The sequence below is a fragment of the Pinus tabuliformis genome, chromosome X (assembly GCF_031772625.1).
Source record: "Pinus tabuliformis cultivar Carrire ecotype Pingquan chromosome X, CPIR1, whole genome shotgun sequence".
Lineage (NCBI taxonomy): Eukaryota > Viridiplantae > Streptophyta > Pinopsida > Pinales > Pinaceae > Pinus > Pinus tabuliformis.
Genome location: NC_142308.1, coordinates 499,431,142 through 499,456,920, shown reverse-complemented (window position 1 = coordinate 499,456,920; position 25,779 = coordinate 499,431,142). Strand labels below are relative to the sequence as shown.

General features: G+C 40.3%; 1 protein-coding gene across 2 annotated transcripts in view; it reads right to left on the bottom strand.

Moving 5' to 3' along the window:
* Positions 1-25,779, bottom strand: part of LOC149140866 (multifunctional methyltransferase subunit TRM112 homolog A-like) — a 175,980-nt gene that overhangs the window by 62,786 nt on the left and 87,415 nt on the right. The window contains exon 2 of one of the 2 annotated variants that reach the window (XM_089449551.1): positions 25,223-25,307. The exons of the other annotated variant lie outside the window; for it this stretch is intronic. The gene's annotated coding sequence lies outside the window, so the exon portion shown is untranslated. The remainder of the gene's footprint in view (positions 1-25,222; positions 25,308-25,779) is intronic. 2 annotated transcript variants of the gene reach the window in all.

Genomic DNA, 25,779 nt, shown 5'->3' with positions numbered 1-25,779 from the left:
TATCCTCATGATCCTCCAGAAGAGGAAGACAAGGTTAAAGAATTAATAGAGATCGTTAAAAGAATACAAGTTAAGGAGGATAAACAATTTGCTGATATGCAGAATCTCATAAAGAAGATGCAAGAGAATCAATTACACCATGTTAGTGATCAAGAGAATGTGCCATATTGTAGATATTGTAATCACTGTCATGATGAATCCACTTGTGCCATCGCAAGAAGAATTTTCGATAGTACAGAGGCAAGGACCAGTAACCAGATTAATCATTTTGACAATGAAAAGGAAAATGATAAGCGTCTTGTTAAGGAATTAACTCAAATGATTAAAGACATGCAGTCTAGTCAAGCAAAACTAATAGCAGATCACGCCAGAGAAATGACTTCCATGGGAAACAGGTTACAGGCAATGGAAGTTGCTCAATATAATCAAAGGATCAACTTTCAGAACATGGTGGATACCATAGAAGAGGAACATGTTGAGGAGCTAAGCTCCATAAAAGAAAGTCATAAGAAAGAAATCAACTCTATTCATGACAGGGAGGTCAGTCTTCAGGACAGATTATTAACCATAGAAGAGCAACATGCTAAGGAGCTGAAAACCATGGAAATTAATCATTCTAATCAGATGGCCTCCATGCAAAGTTATTTGATCACCATGGAAGCAAATCATAAGGAAGAAATGAATTCTATTCAAGTAAATCATGATAAAGTGATAAAGGACATGGAAATAAGTTTTCAGAGCAGGTTGTCAGCTATAGAAGAAAAGTGTGCTCAAGAGATGGAAGCTATGATGTCCAATATGTAGGATCATTTGATTACCATAAAAGCGGATAATGACAAAGTAATTAAGGATATGGAAGCCAGTAATATATGCCTTCAGGATAAGTTGTTCACCATGGAGGAAAGCCATGCCAAAAAAATCAATGCTTTAAAGGTCGAACACTCTAACTAGATGGATGTCGTCAAAATTGAAAAGACCATTCTTCAGAATAAGCTACAAATGTTGGAAAAGATACAGATTCTGAGACTTCAGCTCAAGCCGAAGGATTCAGAGGGGAAGCACAAAGGTTTTTCACGACTCACAGGTCTCCCAGTCCGTAGGAGCAGTTCTCATCTCATTTCCAAGAGGTTACTTTCCCCACTCAATACAGGTCAACTGGAAGTACCAAAATTGAAAAAGAAGCTAAGAATGATCAGGCTTATGTGTCACCTTTGACCGAGTACATACAGAATAAGATTGGGCATACTTCAGATTCTTCAAATCCTTCATCTAGGCATTCTCAGAATCAGGACAAGAAATCTACAGTGGTCTCATTATTGACATCATAGCCCACCGGGAAGAAAAGTAAAAGACAGAAGAAAAGAAAAAGGAAGAAGTTTGATGCATCTCATGGCCAAGAGTAGCTTGATATCCGGATGAGTCACAATCCTAGCATTTTCAGAATTCAGCATGGCACATCCGAGAAGCAGCCCACAGACTTGCCGAAAAGTCGGTAGATGTTCAGAATGCACTATGTTGAGGACATCTGATGCCATGGGCATCGTTTTGTATAGTATCTCTAACCCTATTCCCTTTTATTTCATGTCAGCCAGATAGTTTTACTTTTAGTAGTTTTTATTTTTTGTTAAGATAGATTTTCTAGTCCAGCGGTTTTTTCTATATATGCATAATGATTTCGATGTTGAATGGATATCTATTTGATGGACTTTTGTTTCCTTGGATGCAGGATTTTGGGGTTCTCAAGTTACTTCTTGGAAGCAACGTGTCCCCATATGGAGCCAGATGTTGCACTCAAATTGTCAAAGTTCCAAGGAAGCAGAAGTACCAATTTTTTCAACAAGGATCGGATCACATATCAATAGTCCCTGTGTCAAAGTCATCCCATTCTGCAAGTTATATATTGTAAATGATCTTAGTAAAATTATGAGTCTATGTAACGACCAAGGTAAGCCTATAATTTGATGATGAATTCCATCCTATGAGGTTTTTTAACCTCAATGATTACTTGTGTTTTTCGACATAGCTAATCATAAGAGTTTTTTCCTTCCAGCTTAAACCCCCAAAGCTAGGGTGAAATTTATTGTCGAATTATTAGGTGAGTCCTAGTGTTTTAGTCAAGTCTGATGTAAAAGTGGTTTGGGAATAATTTAAGCTAATTGACTAAATTATTTTATTACAAATCACTTGGTTTACTAGATCATATTGAGTCGCAAATGGGTTTTGTGTCTTGAGGGTCTAAGACAAATGTGTATTCCCTCTTTGAGTCTTTAAAAGAAAAATCATATGTAATAGAGGGTTGGAAAAATAATTAATCCCCTCACGTGTAAATTAATTAATTTTTCTAGCAAAATAAAATTAAATCCTAAGCCAGAAAATTAATTAATTAGAGTCAAAATTAAAATGTCTAGGAAAATAAATTCTCCAAATGGAAAAATTCGTGGGTCTTGAAAGAATCAATTTTTAAAAGTCCTCCACTAAGGGAATATTGTCTTTTTCAAGAAAATTTGGACCCTTGGACCTTGGTGGTTAAGTCAAAGTCAATTTTTTTAGGAAATTGGCTCTAAATAATTAATTTTGAGCTAATTAAAATGGAATTAAATGATAAATTCGAAAATTCCTCAAAAATAAGAAATCAAGGACCATGATAAAAATATCTTGAAGTATTTATCAATGACCAAGATTATTTTGACAAGTATCAAAGAAACTAGCCATTATTTTTCCATTTGGAGGATTTATGTTAAAATTGGCAACTAGGGCCAAATTCCACTTTGGATAGCTTAGTTGATGGAGATAATCATTCCATTGAATTCCTCTTTTCGAGAGGACCAAATTCGATATAAATATCGTTTCATTTGGATAAGTGGAAGTGTAATTTTGAATTTTTGTTTTCTCACAAGCAATTATCAAGGTCGACCTCTCCTATAAGTCGGCTCATTAAACCCAACAGACACGTCTCTTGTCCTCCATCGAATTATATAAATAGAGGTGCCTTCTCCCTCATTTGTACACATCATTTTCCTTATTATTCTCTCTGAATTGGGCCACAGAAGAGGAAGATCTCCAGCGAAGGTATCAAGGGCAAGTTTGTGATCTCTTTGGTCTTCATCATGAGCCAAGTTCCTCAGGTAGGAGGTCGAGCCTCTTAGGAGGAAGTTTGGGTTTTATTGTGTTCTGTTATGGGCCTATTTCTCTTTCTGTTACAGTTATGAGTTCCTTCTGAAGTTGATCGCAGGTTTGGGTGTGAGACTATGGTATGGAATCTCTCTTCTAGGTGAGCCGCATTTCCAGGATACCTTTCTCAAGTAGGCCATAGGCATTGACTTGATAAACAAAGGACCGTGAGGGTTATCATCTGCTCAGGTAGGATGAAGACTTGTTTTGATGAAGGCAGATTGGTATGAAGGCATGTTTGAGGGCTAGAATAAGCCCTGTCTTGTAAATAGATAGAGGGCTGACTACTTGGAGAAGGGTCGCAGTTGTAGAAGGAAGTTTGACCGAATTTGTAAGTGTTGAAGCAGTGTACCACTTGCCCTAACCAGAGCTCCTAGCAACAACAACATTCTTCAACCTTCGTGATCATAATATATGAGGTATTTCTGTAATTGTGAATATTCGTTGGATGGTTGACTTGATTATAGCAGCTCTTAGATAAACTGAAAGCAACCCTCATCTATCCAAGCTTCTTCTGTGTATGTCATCAATTTAAGAGGATACATCTCGTTAGCTCTAGAATTGCATTTATGATTAAGGGTTGTGATTGTGGATCTCCTCATTGGGAAGACAATCTTGACTTTGTATTATTGTACTCTCTCTGCTGAACATTTGATATTAATAATAAGAAGATTTGATCAAGGGTTTTTCCCTGGCTTGAGCCAATTCCTGAGTTCTCTTATCTTGGCTTGTCTTCTACATGTCATTTGTGTTCTTTCTTCAGTTACTGTCAATGTGATAATGGTTTTTGTGATTGCTAATAAAAATAATGGAAATTAAAGATTGGGCCTCTATGGAACATTGAAGTAATTAATCTAGCAAAGAACATGTTAAACTAAAATTAACAATTTATTTATAAATTAGAGAGTCATTTGAGTCTCTAGTCATCTTAATCTCTGACTCGAATTGCTGCTAAAGTATTTTGTAAACTATTGTCCCACTGGGAACTATTTTTTGTATCATAATAAAAGACTTTGGGGTGCAATTGAAGGTGTTCTTGCTTATTGATTTGTGGTATGTGCTGACTACGGGCATCTCTATGTTGTGTTGAATATTGGTAAGATCTGTTTTTCATTAGATGGAGATAAAATCATAATATTGATAGTTTTGGGCTAATCTTAGGTTGTTTGATTCCCCATGTGATCTGACAGATTATTTTTTAGATAAATACATAGTGTTTGCAGGTACTTCAGTCCTTGGCCTCCATGTCACAAACTTGAGCAAAAATCATTGTTGCTTAGGTCTCTAGTTGATCCGGATTTAAACAGGAACGCAACAAATTACAGAGATAACCATATACACAAAGATGCAGCGGAAATAATACTTCATTTCATTAATGGAAAATACTGAAATATGCTTACAAACAGAAATGGAAATAAACTAGCTAGGGCGATGGTAGCTTATCTCTGAGAAGAGATGTGATGGCTACATGCCTCTGAACTGTGTTACAATGAGGCTCGAAGGCCGATTTATTGTTGAGAAACAATGGAAAAAAACCCTTATCATTCCAAAACCTAACCCTAGGAGATGAAACGCCAAACTGTGGGCCCCGTTTGGGGGTAAGTTGGTACATCAACTTCCCGGGGTCGTAACTTTGGCATATGATCTCCGTTTGACGCGTACAATAGCTCATTAGAAAGATCTATCCGAGCACTATCATTGTTGGAACGGGCAACACCAGTCCATTCCTCCATGGACTCTTGTTGCCCCCGGATTCCCCAAAAAACGTCGTTTAGGGCCTCAAAACGGCTCCGGAAGTTCAGGACCCGAAAAACTGCTAAAAATAGTAAGTTGTGCTACAATTAAGGAAACTGAAAATGCTGAGAAAGACAATGGTGGGGGTCCAGGTGGACTTGGCAGGTGGCCACCAATATCCACCTGGATCATTCCTCCCCCCTTAGGAAGCAATGGTCCCCATTGCGTTGAGCTCCTCCATGAGATGAGGAAACTTCTGCTGAACTTGTTCCCTGGTGAGCCACTTGCCCTGCTGAAGGAGTTGGCCCGCTTTGACCACTCGATACAGTTGGATATTCTGTTGGCGAGTGTTCTTGATCTGTGTGTCCATGATCCGATCAGTTGCAGCTTGTTCCATGCAATCTGGATTTAATTCTGTGGGTTTGAGCTGTTCTGCAATGTCGGATGTGTCTAGCAATGGTGGAAAGTATGGCCGAAGGCGGTCCACATTGAATACTGGGTGCAGGCCAAGGAATGGGGGAATGCTAAGCTCAAATGCATTGTCTCCCATAGCCTTAGTAATGGTGTAAGGACCATATCGGAGTGGTCTCAATTTCCGATAGGCTCCAGTAAGGCGTTCCTTTTGCAAATGCAACCAGACTTTGTTGCCCACCTGAAACTTGTGTGGCACCCGATGTTGATCATGTCGCTGCTTGTACTTGGCATTTGATTTCTCAAGAATGTCATGGACCTGCTGGCGAATATGTTGGATGCGCTCAATGAAGCTGGTGGCCTTATCTATTTCGGACTGGACATGAGCTGAATTCATGTGAGTAGCTGCAAGTGGCATGGCCACATCAATGGGCATAGTGGCTGGAATCCCAAACCCACCTGAAAAGGGCTATGGCCAGTGGAGCTGTGAAGAGCTCGGTTGTAGCTGTGTTGAACGTAGGGGAGGCTCTCGTCCCATGTGCGTGGATGCTTTGAGTTATACATGCGCAGAATGTGCACAATCATCCTATTGACAACCTCTATCTGGCCATCAGTTTGAGGATGGAAGGCTGTGGACTTCATGAGTTTGGTGTCCAGCATTGACCAGAGACTGGACCAAAAGGTGCTGAGAAACCGACTGTCCCGATCTGAGATGATAGACTGTGGGATCCCAAAGTGCACCCACACTCGTTCAAAGAAGAGTTTAGCAGTGGCTTCTGCTGTGATATTCTTCTTGCAGGCCATCATAATGGCCATCTTTGAGAACCTGTCGACGACCACAAAAACACAGTCATTTCCATGCTTAGTGGACGGAAGGCCTGACATGTAATCCATGGAGATGGATTCCCAAGGTCGACTAGGGGTAGGCAACGGGGTATAGAGGCCTTGCTTCTTAATGGTCGGTTTGGCAATGGCACAGGCAGTACATGATCGGATGTACTTCCCAACATCCTGTCGAAGATTCGGCCAATAGAAATAGTTTTGCAGTACTGCCACTGTTTTCTCGACCCCGAAATGCCCAGCAGCCCGACTGTAGTGTGCTTCCCAAATCATCTTGGCACGCTCGCTTGAAGGAACACAAAGGTGACCGAGGTGGCATAACAGGGCATCCTGGAGGTGAAAATCTGCAACCTGCCGACCCTCCAAGAATGTCTGGTATGTGTGGCCGAATTCTGGGTCGCTTTTGTAGAGAAGTGGCCAATCAGAAGTCTCGTGCCCGCAAGAGTTGAGCACGGTGGTTAGCGCCATGATCGGTGGTCGACTGAGGCAATCTGCAACATTATTGGTGCTGCCCTTTTTATACTTGATATTCAAGTGAAACTGTTGCAGGTATGTAGACCACTTCTGATGGCGATCATTCTGCAATTTCCCTTGGGTCTGTATGAACTGCAGAGGTCGGTGGTCTGTGTGGATGACCGTTTCCTTCCCCAAAATGTAATGCTTCCATTGTCGGCAGGCCTGTACAATGGAATACATCTCTTTATCATAAGTGGGGTACTTCCGGACTGTGTTTGAAAGTGTTTCACTGTGATATGCCACTGGATGTCCATGTTGAGTAAGGACTGCCCCAATAGCATAGTCAGAGGCATCTGTCTCGACCTCAAATGGTTGTTGTAAATCTGGTAACGCGAGCACTGGTGTCGTGCAGAGGCGATCCTTCAACTCCCTGAATGCCTTCTGTTGAGATTCAGACCAAAAGAATTTTGCTTTCGCCTCGCCCTTGGTGACTTGACTCAAGGGCCAAGAAATATGAGAAAATCCCAACACAAACCTGCGGTAGAAGTTGGCAAGACCTAGAAAGCTGCGGAGCTCTGTTAGAGTGGTTGGAGAGGGCCAATCCCGAATGACTTGGACCTTGGCTGGATCAACATGCACCCCCTGTTCATCAAAGATGTATCCCAGATACTGAACCTCGGTCATGCCAAAAGTGCATTTCTCCAAATTGGCACATAGCTTGTGTTGCCGCAGTGTTTGGAGAACCTGTCGGATGTGGTGGAGGTGCTCTTCCCAACTCTCGCTGAAGATCAGAATGTCATCCAAGTATACTACTACAAAGGAGTTGGTGAATGGCCGCAAAATGTCATCCATTAGCCTCATAAAGGTTGCAGGAGCATTCGTCAATCCGAAAGGCATGACCAACCATTCGAAGAGGCCCTCCTTGGATTTGAAGGCAGTCTTCCACACATCTGAGGGTTCAATTGGTACCTGGTGATATCCTGACTTCAGATCGATCTTGCTGAAATATTTCGCCCCCTTTAGTTGGTCTAGGAGGTCGTCAATCCGCGGGATCGGGTACCTATTACGGACAGTGATCTTGTTCAGCGCCTGATAGTCAATACAGAGTCTCCACGTCCCATCCTTCTTCTGTACCAACACTATCGGGCTCCCACAGGGCGAAGAACTCGGACGGATGTGACCTTTCTGCAGGAGCTCCTGAATCTGCCTCTTGATTTCATTGTTCTCCAGAACGGATCGCCGATAAATTGGTCCATTGGGTAGCGGCGCACCTGGGGTCAGATCGATGGAGTGCTTGACTTGACAGTGCAGAGGAACCCCTGCCGGGGAGGTGAAGATGTCTTCGTACTCCTCCACAATCTTGTCCATCTGTAGCTGCCGTGCAGAGGGACCCCGTTTGGAGGTCGCGGCCACTGTCTTCTTCTTCCCTTGAGGGCGTATCATCAGGAAAACAAATTTCCTGGTTTTGGAAATGATCTTACTGCATTGTTTTGCAGTAATCAAAGAGATGGCGGCAGGTGGTGCTACCTCTGGTATCCTGAACAACTTATTTCCCAATGTAATAATAACAGCACGGGGCCTTGATTCATACACAGCATGTCGCTTCCACAAGTATGGTTGTCCTAGTAATACATCACAAACTTCAAGGGGAGCAATGTCACACAATACCTCATCCGTGAAGGGCTTGATGTTGTATGGAAGGCGACACTGCTGGCTCACGCGAAGATCTCGCCCTTGGTGAAGCCACCCAATGGTGTATGGTTGTGGATGTGCTGTGGTCGGTAAGCCCAACCGCTTCACGACCTCTGCCGAAATGAGGTTCTTTTGACTCCCGCTATCAACAATGAACTGTATCGGGGAGCCCTTTACCCACATCTGGGAGTGGAAGAGACGCTCCTCCTCCTCTGGATCTTCGGGTTCATTTTTCTGGATCTTTGCGGTAGCAACAGTGGCGCTGGGATCTGCATCAATGATCTGCTTCCCTTTTTCATACCCCTTATCGGGTTCTGACTCAGAGTCGGAACATGCATCTGATTCTGAAACCTTTAGCTCAGCCACCAGTGACTGCTTGGCCCGACACTCACTTGTGTTGTGAGTGGAGCTCTTATGGAACTCGCACCATTTTCCAGTGTCCTTTCTCGGCTTCGCGGCGTTGCTCTTTGCTTGCAACTTCGGCTGGTTGTCTTGGGCTGTCCCGCCTTGGCTTTGTCCTTTGTTCTGTGGTTTAGGGGCACCTTTCCCCTGCTTTGGATTCGCAGATCCAAAGTCTCGCTTCTTTTGTTTAAACTTCTGCTCGACCTTGACGGCATACCGGTATGCTGTGCCGAGCGAGGGGATGTTTAGGAACTGTATTTCTTCCTGGATGTACTTGTGCAGGCAGCCACGGTATTTGAGTATCAAATGTTGCTCCGAATCCTTGATACCCAACTTTGTGCGAAGGGTATGGAAAAGATTGGTGAACTCCGGCACGTCTTGGTCCCTTCCCTGCCGCAGCGTGGTCCACTTTATGTATTCATCCTCATAGCTTCCGACAGGGTAGTACTGCTCCTTGATGGCATCCCGGAACGAATCCCAGGTGGGTGCGGCTGAAAATAGTGAGCCAGTACTTTCATCCTTCTGCTCGCAGTAGGTTTCCCACCAGTCCTTGACGTGGGGGGCTGCTTTGAGAAGAGCAAAAACAATCTTTTCTCGACTCGAAAATTCATGAACAGAGAAGTAACCCTCTAGCAGATTTAACCATTTATCTACGGCATCGGTGTCTATCTGACCCTCGAATATGGGGATTTCAAAATTAACTTGTACCTTAAAGGGTGTGGCGTTTCCAGAGGAGCTGCTGGAAGCCGATGCGCCGCTTCTGGGTAGCCGCTGAAGGATCTGCGCAAAGCTGTCCATCATCGCGTTCCATTGTCGCTCGAGCGCTTCTTCGAGCAAGATTTTGATGGGATCTCCTGCCCCCTCGTCTTTCTTCTCGTCCGCCATGGGAGGCCGTCGGGATTTGCGAGGCTGGTCTTGCAAAGGTTCAACCAGTTCAAGCGCTAACTCCTTATATCCCAACCTTGTTGGGGACATGCAAAGAAAAACAGAGAAAAAGCAGACCGCTCTGATACCACTGATCCGGATTTAAACAGGAACGCAACAAATTACAGAGATAACCATATACACAAAGATGCAGCGGAAATAATACTTCATTTCATTAATGGAAAATACTGAAATATGCTTACAAACAGAAATGGAAATAAACTAGTTAGGGCGATGGTAGCTTATCTCTGAGAAGAGATGTGATGGCTACATGCCTCTGAACTGTGTTACAATGAGGCTCGAAGGCCTATTTATTGTTGAGAAACAATGGAAAAAAACCCTTATCATTCCAAAACCTAACCCTAGGAGATGAAACGCCAAACTGTGGGCCCCGTTTGGGGGTAAGTTGGTACATCAACTTCCTGGGGTCGTAACTTTGGCATATGATCTCCGTTTGACGCGTACAATAGCTCATTAGAAAGATCTATCCGAGCACTATCATTGTTGGAACGGGCAACACCAGTCCAGTCCATTCCATGGACTCGTGTTGCCCTCGGATTCCCCAAAAAACGTCGTTTAGGGCCTCAAAACGGCTCCGGAAGTTCAGGACCCGAAAAATTGCTAAAAATAGTAAGTTGTGCTACAATTAAGGAAACTGAAAATGCTGAGAAAGACAATGGTGGGGGTCCAGGTGGACTTGGCAGGTGGCCACCAATATCCACCTGGATCACTAGTTTTTTATATGGTGGATTTAATCTTCGCTTGGGCTATAGTGAATCATTAATTTTTCTTAAGCATTTTAGTCATTCTTTCAATTAAAAAATATTGAAAATATTATTTTCTCAAAACCTATTTAAAAACCCATGTATATTTTGTAAATTAAATTGTAAATTGTAATTGTAATTTATTTTTTCTAACTTGGGTTGGGGTTTTAGATCTAATTTGTATATATTTGGGGTTTGGGTGTTTTTTTTTTCATTCTTTACAGGTTGGATCAAGGGATCAAGTGAGAGAAGAGATAGATCTAGGCCCTTGAGGGTAAGATCTAGTTCTAGACAATTTTGCAGGGCCATTCACTGAAGATTTGAAGGCAAAATTCAGATCTGGAAATTTTTGAAACATGGGTTTTCAATTGATCTTCAAGGCCTTGGGCCTAGGGTTTGACCTCCAAACCCTCATTTTGCTTCAGTTTCATTACAACAGTTAAATCACAAATAATTAGGCCCTAAAATCAAATTCTATATGGTCAAAATTGTTTAGAATTGCAAAATCTTCGTTTTCACAATTTTTTGCCACTTGGGCATCTCTAATTTGACCTAGATTTGACATTTTAGCTTAACAAATCAGATCTGAACATTTCTTAATCACATCCTAATTAAAGTCTAAAAAATCTGAATTTTCGTTTTTTCGGCAAACTTACTATTTTTAGACATTGTGGGGATTATCTGTAGTATTTTCAGTTTGTTGATCTGTCATTAATATACTGTTGTCATAAACTTATCAGTTCTGAAAATTGTTGAATCAAACTCTCCTAAAGCCCTCAAATTGGAAATTTTCAAGTTTTAGTGTATTTTGCCATTTCTGGAAATATTGGTTATCTATTTTTGGCAATTTTATCTTGTTGATCTGTCACTGTCAGGGTTGCAGGAATCGCCCCCCCCCCCCCGGATCCTAACCCGGAACCGCGACCCGTGCGGAATCGTTCCGGAATCTCCAAAAGAAGCGCGATTCCGAATTTGAGGTGGCGCGATTCCTGGTTTTAAAAACGATTCCTGCCATATAGGTTGCGTTGCCCCCGGAATCGCGCTTCGGAAGGCGATTCGGGCAAGAGGTGGCGCCACGCAACCTGCCCGGAAGCGCACGCCACCCGGGCGCAACCCGCACGCAACCCGCGGGGCAGCAAAATAAACATTTTTTTTTTTTAATTTCATTTAAAATTTAACTTAACTAAGCATGAGGGGGTGGGTTAGGGTCAGTTTAGGGTGAGTTTAGAAAAGAATAAAGCCCCCATTCTCTTCTCATTTTCTCACTTTGAGTTTATGAGAGTTGGAGAAGAGAAGAGAGGAGAGGAGAAGAGAAGAGAGGAAAGGAGAGGAGAAGAGAGGAGAGCTTGGAGGAGTGAAGAAGGAGGAGCTAGGAGAAGGAGGAGGAGCTTGGAGCAAGAGCTTGGAGGACTTCATCTACAAGAGCTAAAGAGGTAAGTTCAAACCCCAAACTCCCTTGTTTTTTTGAAAAAAAAATTGTATTTTTCTCCTCCCTCTCCTACTCTTTCCCATTGTTTCTACTTGCTCCTTTATTTACAGGTTGTCCACCACCTATATCCATATTCCAAGATGGTGTTCTTTTGGCTTCTATGTATCATTCCACTCTTGGTTTTAATGATGGCAAGGGTGAGGAATAGAGGGGAAGAGGAAGGGGATGAACTTGGTCCTAATAGTAGTGACCCAATGTATGATGAGGAGGAAGGGTTTGAAGAGGAAGGGGATGAACTTGAAGGGGACACTGAAGCACAAGATGGGAAAGGTACATCAAATCCCTTGTGGAACTATGTGACCAAACTTGAAGGGGGAAAGGGTGGTGGATCTTACAAATTTTTGTGCCCTCATGGTTGTCATGGAGGAAAACCATATACGGGTTCATATACCCGTCTGAGGAGGCATCTTTGTGGGGTGCTGGACAGTGATGAAAAAAAGGGTTCTGTGGGGGTAACCATTTGCCCAAACATTTCAAGTGAACAAAGACAAAAATACATCCAAATAGAGATGGCTGCACAACGAAAAAACAAGAAACAAAAAACTCATTCTGAATCAAGTGCAACCTCTAAATTTGGTAGTTGCCCATCTCCTCATGGTACTTCTGCAACCTCTGGAGGTAGAAAAACAATAGGGGATTTCCTTAATGTTGCTGGGAGGGATGATGTGGATGGAAAGATAGTCCGTTTTCTTTGTGCTTGCGGTGTACCATTCAATGTGCTTCGCTCTCCCTATTGGCATGACATGGTAAAGGCCATCAATGAAGCCCCAAAAGGATACAAGGCCCCCAACTATGAGAAAGCTAGAACAGTGTTATTAGAAAGAGAAAAAGCTAAGGTTCAAAGAGCTTTGACACGTTTTACACATGAGTGGGTGGATTATGGGGTATCCATTGTATCAGATGGGTGGACAAATATTAGAAACCAACATTTGATAAATGTTCTTGGTGTTTCTTCTAGTGGTGCAGTATTTATTGCATCTCATGACTCCTCCTCCATCAGTGCAACTGCACAAAACATTGCAGATCTCCTATTGAAATCAATCAAAGATGTTGGTCCGAATAATGTGGTTCAAGTGATCACAGATAATGCAGCAAATTGTAAGTTAGCAGGGAAAATTATTGAGCGTACTCATCCACACATCTTTTGGTCTGGGTGCCTGGTTCACACATTGAACCTTTTGATGCATGATATTGTGAAACACAAAGATTATGGGTGGATTGCTGAGGTTTACAGGAAAGGGAAGCAGCTCATTAAATTCATCACAGGGCATACAAGGGTAAACTACTTCTATGGCACTTACTCCAAGTTGCAATTGCTTAAAATTGCAAAGACAAGATTTGCTAGTTATTACCTCACCTTTAGGCGGCTAGTGAGGGTGAGACAAGCTTTAACTAATCTGGTGTGTGCTGAAACATGGGATGAAATTAACACTGACACAGATGGTGCTAATGCAGTCAAGGACACTGTTCTTGACAGTTACTTTTGGTCACAGGTTAAATATGTTTTGCAATTCACCAAACCAATTTATTACATGATCAAGTTTGCAGATTCAGATCGACCAGTAATTGGGGAGGTGTATGAGCAAATGGATAGCATGTTGGGGCAGATTAAAGACATTGTTGAGCCTAGAGATACCACCTTGTACAATTATATTCGTGAAGAGGTGCAAAACCGATGGGAAATGCTAAATATTCCATTGCATGCATTAGCATATGTTTTGACACCTAAATACTATCATCCATCATGGCTTTCAACACCAGCACCTGGGGGGGAAGCAGGAAAAAACCACACCAAGATAAAGAGGTTCACGAAAAATATATGGCTGCATTGAGTAGATTAATCCCTGATAATGAGGAGGCTGCATTGGTACGGAGACAGGTGAGCAACTATACGAGCAACACTGGTCCATTTGGGAGCATGCATGCAATTCAAGATCGAGAGCATTTTTCTGCTCTTGAGTGGTGGAACATGCATGGAGGGCCTACTCCACTTCTACAGAGTTTGGCATTGCGGGTGCTATCACAGGTGGTAAACACTTCTTCTGCAGAGAGGTGTTGGAGCTCTTATTCTTTCATCCACAGTGTTAAAAGGAACAGGTTGAATTTAGACCGGGCAGAGAGCTTGGTTTATGTTCATTACAACTTGCGATTGTTGTCCCATTACTGTGAAGATGCAAAGTCTAATAAAGACTTGTTGACTTGGGACAAGAATCCAGAGGAGCCCAATTTGGAGGATGGAGTGTTGCGACTAGAGCAATTAGAGGATGCTCTTATCCAGGTATGTCCATTGTGGTATGAATTTTCCAATTTTCCCTTATAAAGCATTTCTCTAATTCATGTTTTTAATTTTTTTGTTAACTAGTGTTTTTTTTTTTTGCATGAATTTTTTGAGCGATTCTAGGATGATGATGACCGTGTTGATATGCCACCACCCCCACCCCCATCTGGTCCCTTGGTTCCTAGGTTCCATGGTTCAACACCAAAAGCAGGGGGTTCTTCTTCATCAGTTCCAGTGCCACGACTTACACAGGGACCATCTTCTTCATTGCCACCACGTGGAGGCCCGCCATCACGTTCTATTCGTGGTGGAAGGAGGAGAGATTAGTAGATATATTCACAATCTACTTCTTTTTGTCATAGATTACTCATTAGACTTGTAGACTTGTGAATTTGAATTTTGAACCTTTTTGGCTTGGCGGTGACCAAGTGACATATTTTGTAAACATTATTATTTGAATTTTGGACATGACAAATGTTGACAGTTGCTCACTTGCTAGATAAATCATAATATGCTCTATGTTTTATGTTTTATAATATGCTTAAATGTTTTATGTTTTATAATATGCTTAAAAATTTGATGTATGTTTGTAATAGCTAGAATATAGATGATTGTTGTACATACTAGTAACTACAATGGAATCATGGATGCCATATCTATCTTGATTTATGCAAAAATATGCATGTTTTCATGTCTTCTACAATTAATTTGGTATTTGGGATGTTTGTTTTGAGTATAAATGCAAAAAAATATAAAAATATATATATATATAGCGGACGCTTCGCTTCCTAGATTTTTGGAAAATGACGCTTCCGCGCTCCGCGCTTCCGCTTCGCTCCCGCTTCGTGCAACATTGGTCACTGTTTCATTGCTGAAATAAGTATATCAAATCTGAAATTTTCTTAGTCAAGCCCTAAAAAAATCTTAAAATTTGATTTTTCTCAAGTTTGGCAATTTTAACAAATTTTAGGCATTGGTGTTGACATCATTATTTGTTGATCTGTGGATTAACTTACTGCTACAAATTATACTTCAAATATGAAATTTTATTGAAAGATATATCTTGAGAAAGCTAACATACATATTTTTTAAGTTGGCATATTTTTGTGATCTTGGGCAAGCATAAACATTGTTGGTTTAGTATTTTCTTACTATTGTTATAACATTGATCAAGTCTGAATTTTCTGAATATTTATTGCTGAGATACATTGTCATAAATCTGTGATCAGCGTCTTGATTGACTATTGTTGGCATTTGACATCTTGAGTATCTTGGTATCTTGGTATATTGTTGAAATTTGCACATCATATAGGTTAGTTAATCATTCAAGCAGCGGGTGTCCATCCAGTCATTTGGTTTCAATTCATAAGAAGCAAGAATTTGTGACTCCATTAAGGCACTGGTCTCATAATAGAAAATCTAATTTAATCATAATCTTGCTTATTTCCAAACAAGTAGCTAGGCCACTCATCCGTGTCTCCCAGGTAAGTTGATTTTTCAACTTACTTTCCTTCACCTCATTCCATAGGGACTACCCCCCATAGCCTGTTGTTGGGAGACAGCGAGAACGGAGTGGGCGGGGATCATAGTGACAGCCCCCGTCCTTAGCATTGTCGCAGTGCCTGTACAATCCGGACAACAACAAGACCTATGAATTGATCGAGAAGATGGATCTTGAGAAAGAATGAAAAACTACCTCCCTGGCTAAGAGGGAGTGTTGAAAATATATGTAGCTAAGGTCGACATTTTTCATTGTAATTTTGATGAAAAAAATTCCTCCTATAAGTCAGCCTCGTGATGCTCATCAAGTCGGCTCCATTAGGGCAAGTTAGCCCACATGAATCTACTATAAAAAGACATCATTGGCATTCATTTCACCACTATCTCATCTCAAGCATTTGATCTGCAATTGAAGAAGAAAGACCACACATGCGAAGGACAGAAAGAGGAATATTACAGTTGTGTTGACTTTCTTTTGGTAGCTATGTTGACTGAAGTTTGTCTTGGGCATTTTTGGCATCTATTCTAATCTCTTTGGAATGTTGAATACTTCAGAAAATTTCATTGATTCTTGGGACTATGATTTCATTTTTATAGTGTGACGTTGACCTAGGTTGACCAAGGGTTTTGACTGTGTTTTTGGGCTGAACTTCTATGGACAATTCATTGACCTTATTGCAGTGACCACAAGCCTAAGTTTTTGGCCTCATTGTGCAGACCTCATTCAATTGGACAGAAGTTGACTATCTCTCTCTATTGGCAGACTTTGTCTAGTATTTCATTGAAAACAGATTTGAATTTTGTTGGAAAATTTTTGATGTACCTTTGATGGACAAAATCTCTCTCATAAGGAAAGAATTTGGGTTTTCCCCTTGTGGGTTTTGCCCTAGCTGTGAGCCTAATCTTGGTGTCTCTTGTCTCTTATTGTTCATTGTCCATTGTGAACTCTATTTACTACTTGTATTGAAGAGTTGAATGGTTGAAGTTTTTCATGTATAGCTATTTGTTGATTAAAGTATAAAGAAGGAACTGATTGCATCAATAGAAGTAGTTATCAATTGTGAAAAACTATTCTAGTCCTAGCTACACTAGAATTTCAACAAGAAGGAAAGTAAGGGAAAGACACAACAGGTTGCCGCTTCTACAGATACTGAAGTCAATGAGTTTGCTACAAGATTCAAGGAGTTCTCATTGGTGTCATGCCTTTTCGGTACTGTAGCCAAGGGTGCCTGTTCTTGGTCAATGTTGCTTCTAGACACATGACAAGAACATGAAAGCTTTTCACCGATTTATCAGTCAATGACTCAAATATACATTTGGAGCTTGGCAACAATGACAAGTATTGTAGAGCAATGTTATTAGAATTAGTCATTTTTGGCCCAAAATCGGTCCGAACCGGGACTGGTTTTGAGCAGTTTGTATCTTCCCAGGTCAACGTAAAAAAATTGTCTTTTTTTTTTTCATTTTTTCATTTGGTTGGCCCACACATAATTATCCCCTAGGCCAACCTAATATTCAAGCCTATGGTCCTATTATTGTTATGCATTTCATGGTAAAAGTGACATTCTCCTTAATCTTTCATTTCCATCATTTTACTTAAATTTTTAACATTACCGTGAAATGACTCAAGATGTTTGAGAGTCATTCCAAACTCATTGGATCTCATTAGGAGAAAATAGAATTTTAGATTTCACTCAAAATCCAACAGACTTAACAATTTTACAGGAAATCAGGATTGCGGGGATGGCAAGGTTTCCACTGGATTTTGTCATGTACAAGGGTAAGGAACTAGTATTTAATAAAGAGCACCAATCCCTCTATGTACTTTGATGTTAGTGGCAATGGTTGTTGAAGTCCTCTATCATGACTACTGAAAATGTACCCATCAACAAAATCTTGACTTGACATGCTACGCTTTTTCTATCTTATTTTAGAGGGATATTGATGACGAAGATCCCAATACAGGCAATGATTGCAGACTTGGATGCTACTCATTCTTCAAATGAGGATGAGGAGGATGATCACGATGATGATTGTGATAATGACATTGACAATTAGCACTTGTCGGCTGTAGTTGTAGTATTGTAGACTGCAGTATCATACTATCATGTTATTTTGGACTATAAAGGCCTTTTAGAGCCTGCTTCTTAATGTTTTTTAGTTCAGCGATGTTTTGCACTAAGTGCTATTTTGGTTATATGCACTATTACTTCCTATATAAATGAGAACTTTTTCATATTTGTGTATAAATTGTTTGGATTCATATGGATACACATGAATATATATGTTTTTCTTTAAAATATGAATATTTTAGGTGCTTTTGATAAATCGGTTTTTTTCCGGTTTTTTACCAATTTCGAGTGGTTCCTAGTCCACAAGGTTTTCCGGTTCAGTTCTGATAACATTGTTGTAGAGGGAGTTGGGATCATTCAATTTCAACTGGATTTAGGATGTCCTCTAGAGGTGACAAATGAATTGTATGTTCCAGGGCTAACCAAGAATTTACTCTCGGTATCAGCGATGGAGGACGAGGGGTATGTGGTCTATTTCTGAGATGGATACGTACTTGTTACACCAAGAGAATCTAGCCTTGACTTAAGACAAGTAATTGGAGGCAGAGGGTAAATTGTACATGTTAAAGGCTCAGCTTGTTCAAACCCTAGTTCATGACAATGACAACCTACATGAATTATCGCATAAGAGGACAGGTCACTTGCATCCAAGAGCTTTACTGATATTAAGAGAAATTGTCACTAATCTTTCGAAATTTAGTGTAGAGCAACAGGGAGTATGCAAAGGATGTACACTTGGAAAGCATGCCAAGAATACTTTTCCAAGCAACAAGGGCAGGTCCAAAGGGAACTTGGATCTAGTACATACAAACATGTGTTGCAAATTGTTAGTAGCATCCTTGAGTGGTTACGATTACCATGTGACCTTCATCAGTGATTTCTCTAGGATGAAGTGGATTTACTTCATGAGAACTAGGTATCAGGGCTTTAGTTGGTTCTAGGAGTTTAAGGCTCTTGTGGAGAATTAGACAGGGAGGAAAATCAGAGTTTTGAAGTTGGATAATTGGAGTTAGTATACCTCCAACGACTTAAGAATCGCTACAAGCAGGCAAGAATCAAGAGGGAGTTAACAGTACCTTACAACCCACAACAAAATGGAGTTGCTGAGAAGAATAACGGGGCCATCATTGGAGTTGCCAAGGCAATGATTCATGACTAGGATCTACACATGTTCCTTTAGGCAAAGGCATGAAATATGGTAGTGTATGTGCAGAAGAAGAGTCCTCATAAGGTCTTGGGGGACAAGACTATTGAGAAGGTGTTCACATGAGTCAAACTGGAGATTAGGCATTTTGGCATCTTCGATTTTCCAATATGTCCATGTACCTTCAGAGAAGTGGACAAAGGTGGAACTCTCAGTAAGGGAGGGCATCTTTATGGGGTATAGAGAAACTTCAAAGGCATATAGGGTGTATATTCCAGAGATTGTGGTGAGCTAGGATGTCAAGTTTGAGGAAGGTCGGGCATTCAGGAAGTTGTGGGAGCCCCTCCAGCAATGACAAAGGACAAAGAGGAGGAGGCTCCATAGATTGAAGAGATATCTTCGCCACTTACAACAGGGACTCTGTCTTTAAGTCAAGAGGAGGGTTGGAGGATCCTTCCAGTTCTATTAGGAGGAGGCCAAGATGGCTAGAGCAAACATTAAGAAATTCTCAGGAGCATGTGGAGGCTCCTACGGTACTTTCAGAGAGAGCAAGCCTCCAAGGAAGCTTCCCAGTTACATGGCTCTCATGAGTAGCATCATTGATTTTGAGTCTAAAAGTTTTGAGGAGGAAGCAAACCACCAAGTTTGGAGGGATGCCATGATGGAGTACTATAAATCCATCATGAAGAATGATGTGTGAGACATTAATTTTGAGCCTACAAGTTTTGAGGAGGAAGCAGACCACCAAGTTTGGAGGGATGCCATGATGGAGTATTATAAATCCATCATAAAGAAGGATGTGTGAGACATTATACCGATGCCAAAGAGGAAATTAAATGTGAGCTTTAGATGGATCTATAAGATCAAGTATGTTGCGAGGCAGTACCGAAAAATACAAGGTAAGGTTTGTGGAGAGAGGGTTCTCTCAAAAAGAGGGAGTGTACTACGAGGAGAAGTTTACTCTAATCACCAGGTATACTTCTATTCAGGCTTTAATACCTATTACTTTAGAGATGGGGTGGAGGATACATCAAAAGGATGTGAAGATAGCCCTACTCAATGGAGTTATTAAGAGGTGTATATTGAGTACCCTTAGGACTTTGAGATACATGGGAGAGATTCTCATGTATGTCGGTTATAGAAGATTTTATTTGAACTCAAGCAAGCACCTTGAGAACAATACTCAAGGATTGATGGGTACTTGTTGTGCATGGGCTTCACCAAGATTAAGGCAAATCCCAACCAATACTACACACTTGTTGGTGATGATCCACTCATCTTGGTGCTTTATGTTGATGACCTATTTCTCACATGGTCTGGGAAGATCATTGAAATGTGCAAATAGGATTTGGATTCAAAATTAAAGATGAAGGACATCTCATTGATGCATTATTTCTTGGGGTTAGAGGTGTGGTAGTAGACAAGCAATATTTTCCTTAGGAAAGGAAAGTAGGCAATCGATATTCTGAGGAGATTCGGGATGGATGACTATAGGCCTATGACTACACTTATGATAACCAATCTAAAGAAGTTAAGTGCTTTGAATTTGAAGTTGTTGGATCCCACTTTGTATAGGCAACAGATTGGTTCTTTGATGTATCTGATTAACACTAGGCCAAATATATGCTTTGCTTTGAACACCTCGAGCCAGTTCATGGTGGAACCAAGATAAGTAAATTGGATTGCAACAAAGCATGCGCTTGGGTACTTGCATGGTACAATGAAGTATGGGCTAAGATATGTTAGGAGTGATGGAGTGAAGATGCAAGGGTATATAGACTTAGATTGGGTTGGGAATGTAGTGGACAAGAAAAGCACTTCAGGGTGTTGCTTCAGCTTGGGATCAATAGTGATTTCCTGATTGAGTAGGATGCAAACTTTCGTGGCACTCAGTTAACCAGAGGCAGAGTATATGGCAGCGAGTTGGCAAGCTGTGAATCCATTTGACTTTGAAAATTGTTGATAATATTGTTTGGTTAAGAGTTGGATCCTACTATGATGCACTGTGGTAATCATAGTTGCATTAAACTCTCGAAGAATCTAGTGTTCCATGATAGGTCCAAGCATATTGAGATCAAATATCACTTCATCAGATACAGGGTCTAGAGGGGAGTAGTGAAACTTTGGTATATCACCATAAATGATCAAGTTGCAGATATTCTCACCAAGCCCTTGGTGAAAGAGAAGTTTGTCTTCTACATAGATAAGCTAGAAGTGGTGTAGAATACGTTCCTCGCTAAGAGGGAGTGTTGATGATTATAGCAACAAACAAGTACTTCTACATTAGTTGAGTGTCAAGCATGCAAGAGTCATCCAAAGTCTCCTTGGCATACTTGCTCAATTTATTGAGCAAGTTGCTTTTGTAATTTAGTAGGGAAAGTTTTAGGGGCTAATATTCATAGGTGGGCTAGTTTTCAATGTTTTAATTTTTTTTCCAAAAAAAGGTCCGCCAATTTCCATTTTCTCTAAAAATGATTCACCAAATTTTATAGTATAAAATTATTTACCTTTAAAATCGCCAAAATTTATATATGCTAATAAAAATAATTAGATATCTAAATATTTTTACAAAAGTATTGCAAAACATTTTACAATTTACATATTTAAGACTAGTGAGACTTGACAAGGTTTCTAAATTTTAAGATAAACTTCCATCCTTAAAATTTTTCCTGTAATTTAGCCTAACTTAGGAAAAGCACATAATTAATTATGTTAGACTATTAAGCCAAAAAAACTAAGAAAAAGTAAATTATTTACTTTAATGAATTTATTTAATCTCAACCATCGATTCCAAGTGGGTTAGTATTTAATCCTAGCCATCCATCACTTTGGAGATTAAGGTTAAGGATTTAGCTCAATGAGAAATTATTAAAGCAAGGTTAAGGAGAGAAGAAAAACACAAGATAGTCTGATGCTCAAGGTTGAAGAGAAATAAGTGTTGTAGCGGTGGAGAAAAATCCAAAGAAGGAAGATTGAGTGGAGGTCAAGGCCATACTAATTTTCTGAGCACCAAATTTGCAGAGAACTGAATGTGTAATCAAGTTTCGGCTTCAGAGAAGTCGCACAGGTGAAGTGCTTCAATAGGAGAATCGTGCATGTGACACGGAGAGATTTAGGTTGCACATGAATAAGAGAAAGCACACAGAACAAATGTGTGACAACTTGAAGAGTGCAAGGTTGCACACGTGATTGAGTGCCAGTTTCTAAAGGGTCATACGAGTGGAGATAAGGTAGCAAAGGTGCAGATTGGGTTTTCTCAAGGGCCAATAAGCCAAGTTCTAAATTGTTGCAAATTTTCACTGTTTTCTCTGTGGGCCATTTTCCCAGCAAGGAAGGCCTCATTGTTCAAATAATAAAAGTGACAAGTAATTGGAGGGTTATTTGTTGTGTGAAAGATTTCCTCTATGTGTGCTTCCACTATTTAATTTTTCGTTAATAATTCCAATGTGTTTTACATTCAGTAATTGCAGAAATAATTTTTTGGGTATAAAAAATTGCTAGGGATTAAAAGCGAATCTGGAATTAAGAAATTAACAACGAGCATGTAGGGCCAAATTCCCATTGAGCAAATAAACCATCAATTTCTTAGCATCATTCTCTTCCAACAAAATAAACTCATGCACAAGGCTATAGTCCCTTGATTTGTTGTGCCTTGTGCTTTACATTCATACAAAGGGATATTGACAACTTGACCCTTCTCATATGGATGATTTATTGCATAGGATGATCTCAAAGTTTAGTCTCTCGGATTGTACCACCTATTATCCACTCCAATAAATCTTTCATTAGAAACCCTCTCTCTGACATGGTGCATGGGCCTCAAAACTAAGCAAAGTTGTCTTAACATCCATCTAATATAAAAACTAAGCAAAAACTAATGCTAAAGATATGATAAGTCTAATAAAGGTATACTTGACAATTAAAGCAAAGGTCTCATCATAATCAACACCCTCTCTTTGGGAGAATCCTCGTGCAATTAATATGGCCTTATATTGCACTATGTTGCCATCAATTATATGTTTGAAACTTGACCATATAAAACCACTCGAAATCAATCACTAAAGCCACCTTGGCTTTCTAGTTGTACTAGGTGCTACTAGGATATTTGTTCTTGTACGAGAAACTTAACATAACTGCTTTTGGTTTCACTAACTCTACAGATTAGTGCCTATGGAAAACTTTGTTCTTCCTCCTCTACCTCTATAGGAGGCTCCTAAGACTTAGAGGACCAAGCATCCTCATCCAGCATCATGTCTTGACTTATCAATGTTTTTCAATGTGTTAGAATGTAAATCCAATAAACCTTGGAGGTCTCACTGTATCCCACAAAAATACTCTTCTTGCTAAAGTTTCAAGCTTAATCCCTTCTCATTAGGAATATGAATGTACATGGGATAATCAAAAACACAAATGCGTCATACTTCTGGCTTCTCACTAGTAAAATCTTCTTCCAACATGTTGTCCTTCAAGATCCTCTGCAGACACCTATTTAGAATATAAACTTATAAACAATTGTATTGATTCTTGAATGCTTTTGCCCAAAGAAACATGCGCAAATCTAAACCATGAAGCATAGCCTCAGTTGTCTCTATGATGGACCTATTCTTGCTATCTTGACATTATACTCTATTATTTGATCTCGGCACCTTAATCTTCTTGCCTATCTAATTCTCCACTAGCTTGAACTCTTAGAACCCACTGAAGACTTCATCCTTGGTCATCATAAAATATATCCTAGTTTTTATAAAGGAGTCATCAATAAATGAAACTTAATAAATGTTACCTCTCAAGGAAGTTGATGGCATAGGCCTGCATACATTCAAGTGCATCGGATCTAGACTTCGTCTCCATTTGTGTTCATTACCAAGAAAAGCATTCTTGGCATGCTTGCCAAGTGCACAACCCTTACAAACTATTGCCTTCTCTATGTTGAAGCCCAACATACCCTGCACCTCATAGCCTTGGTTCTCTCTTTGATGGACCTATTCCTGCTCTCTTGGAGGCATACTCTCCTCCTTTATCTTATCTCGACACCTTTGTCTTCTCACATATCTGGTTCTCCACATGAGCTTTGAACTCTTGTAACCTACTAGAGACTTTTTCATTGGTGTTTATAAAATATATCCTGATTTTTCTAAAGGAGTCACCAACAAATGAAACTTAACAAATGTTACCTGTCAAAGAAGTTGATAACATAGGTCTCTATACATCTGAATAGATCAGATCTAGAATCCCTCTCAATCTATACTTGGCAAACTACATGAGAACAGTAGGGGCAGTCACCTTTCCTTCCACAAAATCCCAAAGATCAAACTCATGCAATAGATTATGCAGCCTGCACTTCCATGGTACAAAATTGGAAGCACCCTCCAACATGTGACATTCTAATTTCTTCGAGACCAAGACTAGTCACAGAAAATCCTAGTACAATCCCAACCCAAACAAATCAGCCTTAAGAAACATCAGATTCAACACTCCAATAATTAGAGCTCTTAGGGCATCAAACCCTACAACTTCTCACAGGTCTAGATTTCTTCAATCACTGAAGAATCTTGGGCATCAACACCCACTAAAACCGTTCAACATTTCTCTCTCAGAAAAAGCTGACCTACCCATACATGGATTCTTGGAGGATCTCAGAAGCACAGCTCTGATAGCATGTTAAATTCAGTACAGGCTAAGCAGACCTGCAACCTAAAACCCTAGAAGCAGTAAACCTGAAAACTCACAACATTGCTGGTATATATGTTATATATGCTAGATCTATAAACACATATAGACTAACTAAAAATACTAACAGCAAAGAGAGGAAATTTGCAGGTCTCAAAATCACATCTGTTTTTCTTATATTGACTGTCAGATAAACTGCACAATACAGTAGATTGTATCTCATCTTCATGGACACCTCTACTTCCTGTATAGACTAGGAAGACACAAGGCTTCCAATCTAGTCTAGATAGAGTGACCAGTTCTGCAAGAAGACACTGTCTATGACAGAGCACCTATAGAAGATAGGCTCACACATGCAACCATGCATGCCTCCTTGAAAGCTGTGGCCTACCTAATCTGAAAAAACCCTGAAGCTAAGAAGCACCCCAGTTCAATATTAAAAACAGCAGCTAACTCAGCTAAAGAAAATGCCTATACAAATTCTGGAAAACAGCCAACTACTGACAGAATTAGAACCTAATCTGAAATAAGAAAAGGCATTACACTTCTAATTTTACAATTTCAACTAAAATCAGAACTTATTTGAGGTTGGTGCATGCATGCATGCACTCTCTACTTCTCTGATGTCTACAAAACAGTGCCTCTCTAAGAAGCTTCTTTAGAGTGCCCTCATACCTGTCACAGCAGCACACAAATCCCAAGGCAAACTGAATCTGCTAGATACAGCACGAATCTGCTACAAACTGCCAGTTGCATCTACCTGTATGAGAATACAGACCAAGCAGCCAGGTAAATACTAAAATTCTAACAAACATAGAATGTGTGGAGACTATATCATGTTTTCAGTTTACATTTTTCTACTTTTGATCTTTGGTTTTCCATTAAGATCTTCAAGCAGCTAAGAGTTTCATTCTGGATTCAATAGTTGGGTATAGGAGCCATATATCAGAAAAATAAATAAAAAAATTAAAAGAGCATTTTTGTCGGCCCAAGTCCAAAGTCAATACCTCTTTCCATTTTGAAAACATCCAGGAAACATTAATGGGCAGATCCATCCAAATACATTTCCAAGGCCATAAATGACCTCTTTGACAGCAGTTTTAGTAAACTAGATTGATTCGGATGAATGCTAGCAGTTCACTGCCATTACCAATATTAACCCACAAACCACGCAGAGGCAGCCAAGTGCTACACAGAGCACCAGAGGGGCCAACGTAGCTGACACAGAGGCT